Here is a 5,257-nt window from a genome sequence, read left to right as displayed (position 1 = left end):
AAAAAAAAAAAAAAAAAAAAAAAAAAAAAAAAACATATTTCATCCTCCAAAGTTTGTTGCTTAACTAACGCATAACTAAAGACTTAGCTAATAGCAGCCCATTCAAATTAATGTGTGTGCTGACTAATGAACTTACATTCTTGGTTTACAAAACAATAGTGGAAAGATCTGTCAAGATTGTATCTGTCAAAGGGGTCCTATCATGAAATGATTAAATACAAGCCTCTGAAAAAAAACTAGGACATTCAGGAGTTGTCATGCTTATATTCACATAACTAATAATGTGAATGCTACAATGGTTGAATACTGTCACAAGATATCTTACGTTTAACCACCAGCCGTCCGACCACTTTGGCATTCCCGAAGCTGTTCCACACCTCACACACATAACTGCCTGCGTCACTGGGTCGTGTGGCCTCGATGAGAAGGCCCGATACACTCTGGTGGTACCGGCTGTCTGATTCTAAGGGGCTGTTGTCCCTCAGCCAGCGATATCTGGGCGGGGGGTGACCGGACGCTTTACATGGGAGCTCCACCCGATGACCCACCATAACTTCCCTCCATTCAAACCCATCCAGAATCACCGGAGCAGAGTCCACAGGTTCTGAAAGACAGTGAGAGAAAATATGTGTGCTTTATATGCTACCTGTCAAGAGTTTGGAATAAGTAAGATTTTTATTTTTATTTTTGAATGAAGTTCAAAGATGCTCACCACGCATTGCTTATCAATAGTAATATTGTAATATTATTCACATTTAAAACAACAGTTTTGTATTTGAATTTATTTATTGCTCTGATGGCAAAGCTGAACTTTCTGCAGCCATTAATTCAGTCTTTAGTGTCACATGGTACTTTAGAAATCATTTGAATATGCTGATTTGGTGCTCAATTAATATTGGTGCTCAATTATTAAAAATGGTTCTTATTATCATCAAACAGTCGTGCTGTCACACTTGCCTCCTGTGAGGAATGAGGAGACGTAGGGGAATTCACGATGAATACAGTTTAACGTTTAATACCAGACAGCGAAACAGGGCAGACAACTATAAATACACAACTAACGAGGGAGGAAACAAGACACACCTGGGAGCAATAAACACAATTAACATGAGGGAGAAACTAGGTCAGGGCAAGCACAAGGAGGGGAAAAACACTCAAACACAGTCCAGGAGCGTGACATATTGCCACCCCTCCCGGAAGGCGCATGCTCGCGCCGAAGGAACAACACAGGGAGGGACGGGTGGGACCTTGGGAGGAGGCTCGGGAGGAGGATGGACACCTGAGAGGAGGACGACAGACAGAGCCAGGGAGGAAACAGGAGGGACTCGGAGCATGCGGTGCCAGGTGGGACCCAGGCCACAGCCATAATGGTGACCCATGGTGGAGCCTACGGAGGGAGGAGCCATTGAGGAGGAAGGGCCGATGACTGCAGGGGGCCGACCAACGACGACGGAGGAGCCCGAGGCGGAGACGGAGAGCCGATGAGCCAGGGCGACGGGGAGGATCCGATGGCTACTGAGGCGGAGGCAGGAACCCAGAAGGCCGTGGTGGAGCCGGAGCGACAGAGGACCGAGGAGGAGCTGAAGGGATGGAGGAGCCTGACAGAGCCGGAGGGACGAGGCGCAGCCAGAGGAGTGGAGTCCTGAGGCGATGGATGGTGGACGACAGACCAAGGCAGAGCCGGACGGACGAGGGAGTCCGGCGGAGCCAGTGGACTGATGGGCCAAGGAGGAGCAGAGGGAGCTAGGAGCCATGGTGGAGCCGCAGGCAGACTCTTTTTTCAAACTATCTCAAATAAGTGATGTTTGAGAATTACCTGCCAGTACAATGTTTCAGGGTTACGAACAATTGACCCCTCTGTTACAATTTGAAATCAACAAAGTGATTCTTCATTCACAGCATTTGGCAGCGTGGAAACTTCTGCCAAATTTATCTCAATGGGTTCTATGAAAAGTCTGGAAAGGGTACAGGATTCAGTTTGATTTTCAACTTCCTCGCTTCAAATGGGTGCTCAGCACTCTGGTGAAGAAAGTCTCCATTGTTAGCAAAAGACTTACATTCCCCTATGGCCAAAGGAGGCAATAGAACATGATCCTCTTCCCTTAAGAAAATCAAGATTTTTCAGCTTTTAATTTTTAGTCCCCAAGAGGGATGGAGGACTGTGTCCAATTTTATATCTGCAGGCTCTGAACAGTACTCTCTGTGGACTGTGTGGTCAAGATGCTAACACTCATAAGAATTGTATGTCAAATCCAATTTGAGCATTCGTTTGTCACGATAAACATATTTCCCTACCAATATTCTGCCACAGCACAGGAAGTATCTCCTGTTCGCTTTTGAGGGCAAAGCTTACCAATATCATGTTCTTCCCTTCGGCCAAGTCCTACCACCCCTCATGTTCACAAAGTGCATGGATGCTGCCCTGCATCCTTTGTGACTCCAGGGCATTCATGTACTCAATTACGTTGACTGTTGGCTCATATTGGCCAAGTTGAGGGACTTAGCAGTTCAGCATTGAGATGCCATCCTCGCTCACTTGAGAAGTCTGGGGTTGAGACTAACGGTCACAAAGAGTGACCTCTCTCCGGGGATGTATGGGACTCTACTTCCAAGCAGGCATGACAGTCTCCTGCTTGAGTCGAGTCTATCCTTACTACCTTGAAAGACTTTAGGCTGGGTCAAGAAATTTCTGTCTGCCAGTACCAGAAGTTATTGGGTCTTATGGCAGCTACAGCAAACGTGATATCTTTGGGGCTCCTGTACATGAGACCATTTCAGTTGTGGCTCATATGCAGAGGGTTCCACCTGATGTGCAGCCCCCTTAAGGGCTTCATTCCTTTTTTTATGTGGAAGAAACCCCAGTTTTTAACCTTGATTTCCACAATGGGAGCATGCTACTGCTGTAAGACGGTGACTACAGTCACATCCCCTTTGCTATTTGTCATCACCCAGCCCAGGGAGTCTGGGACAGCCGACATCTCCTTTGTCACATAAATTGCCTTGAGATGAAGGCTGTATTTATGACTCTCAGGTACATTCTCCCGGTCCTGAGGGGCTAACATATTTCTGCTTTGGGCTCAAGGAAGACTGCTCTCCTCGAGGGCAGTCTATATTCCAGGGCATTTAAATGTGAGAGCAGACATGCTGTTGAGGCAGGTGCTGAGGCCCAGGGAATGGAGACTCCACCCCAAGGTGGAGGAGTTAATTTGGCAGAGGTTTGGCAGTGCGGAACTGGACCTGTTTGCCTCAGAGGAGTCGACCCACTGTCCCTCCTGGTTCACCCTCACACCTTCAGCTTCGTTAGGGCTGGATGCCATGGTGCAGGAGTGGCCGTTGCTACATCTGTACACTGCCACTTTGCCATACTTAATGCAAAGCCTGAAATATCTTCTTTTAGACAATTAGAAGATGGTGACGTGCATTTCAGGCGTCTAGGTATGGTCGTGGTGGCGCACTTACGTTACATAACTTGACCATGCGGATGGCCAATAAAATTGGCTTGTTTCCATATTGCTTCAGACACAGGCTTACACAGAGACATTCCCATAGTGTCAACATCATGACACAGCATTGAGTTCCCTCTCATTGAACCAGGTTACATACATAACCTGAGACAATATTTGTTATGTAAAACATAACTAAAATACAATATTTATTTATTTAGCAAAGTAAGTATTGTATGAGTGTGCAATTTTGTATAAATTCATACAATCACCATCTGACTGATGAGCAGATCACACAAAACCTTACGAAATAGATCGTACAAGTTCGCAACAAATTTACCAAATTGTAAAATACTTATGATTTGTCTTGAGAATGTGTTGGGTAGCCCTGTCCAAAATCCCTGTATATTAAACATCAGATATGTTCTAATTGGTTGTTTGTGTCATAAACAGCATTTTAGCTTCTATTGCAGACAGTCAAATTACCTGGTAATGGAAACTTGTTGCGCTGCAAGTAGTAGAGTGACTCAGAGTGCTTTAGCTGTGACTATATTCAAATAATACTGTGGAACAGTCTCTCGTACCTTATTGCTTAATTGTATTTTTCAATTTTAATTTAAATTTGAAATGCAAAATGTGAAAATGAGTGCCATATGAATTTTTGACCAAATCATGAAGCACTTGCTTCCATCTATAGATATATGAGAGAAGGTTCATGTGAAGCCGTGACAGCAACACAAAGGCCCCTCACCTGATAAAAGAAGTCGGGCACTGTTGCTCTGTCTGGTCTCCCCTGTGTATCGGTGCCGTGTGGTACAGCGATAAATATTCACTGCATCCTCTGACTGCACATCCAAAATATACAAGGCCCCCGTGGATGTAATAAGATATCTTGGTCCTGAAAAAAGAACAACATATTGTGGTTAGACTCGCTAACCCCAATTAAAGGCATATACCATTCTGTACTGTTATTTGACTTCATATTCCATCAAAAACAAATGTATGTAAAACATTTATTGCTTTCACAAGATAAGAGAATCCACACGTGATGTCTCTTTGAAGCCAGTGCTGGCAGACCTGAGGGAGCGGAGTATTGAACTATTGGACGTGACTGTTTTGCAACTGAGCCAATCGCTCAGTCAGTCGCCCAAAGCTTGAAACAGAAAAAGCTTTCAACAACTGCAGCCATTCTTACAGTTCACACATACACAGCCAGAGAAACGTTACAATTATGATTGTTAGTCCTTGAAATCTTATTCAATTGTTTTCAGGATTATATTGCGTACAGTAAAATGACTGGATAAATGGACATACATTACTGTGATGTTGATGCGTACGAGATGAGAAATGGATCTTGTGGTGCACAGGGGTTGAAAAGAGAGAGAGACAGACAGAAAAGGAGAAATAGAGAGTCTGCAGCTATAGCAAGCAATGACCTAGTTAGAAATGAGAGTCCAGCATTTGATTCCCTAGAGGGGGTTCTAGCTCCTAGTTTACATGCAGTCGTCTGAGACCTGCTACCAGCAGTGCAATGGAAAACTGGGAAAATACACTGTTTTGAAAAGGTTAAAATTAGAAAGGGTGGGGGGAAAAAAAGGAAAAAAAGGGAAATTCAAGTATGATTCTTAGATTAGCTGAGCTGTGTTGTGGAATTTGAGGATCACATAATTTCACAGCTATTACATGGCACTTTTTCAGTAAGCGATGATTGTGATTACATATGTGAGAGCTTACACCCTTTTAAATTCAAGAGAAACCTTTTGATCTGACATTAGAATAGAATAGAATAGAATAGAATAGAATAGAATAGAATA

General features: G+C 44.0%; 1 pseudogene; it reads right to left on the bottom strand.

The window, feature by feature from the left end:
* The window catches only part of LOC107677084 (Down syndrome cell adhesion molecule homolog), a 124,870-nt pseudogene that overhangs the window by 51,150 nt on the left and 68,463 nt on the right, over positions 1 to 5,257 (bottom strand).

The sequence above is a fragment of the Sinocyclocheilus anshuiensis genome, unplaced genomic scaffold (genome assembly GCF_001515605.1).
Source record: "Sinocyclocheilus anshuiensis isolate Anshui unplaced genomic scaffold, SAMN03320099.WGS_v1.1 scaffold24, whole genome shotgun sequence".
In the NCBI taxonomy this organism is placed as follows: domain Eukaryota; kingdom Metazoa; phylum Chordata; class Actinopteri; order Cypriniformes; family Cyprinidae; genus Sinocyclocheilus; species Sinocyclocheilus anshuiensis.
The sequence above is the reverse complement of the archived record's forward strand: the minus strand, read 5'-3'. Positions and strand labels throughout refer to the sequence as shown.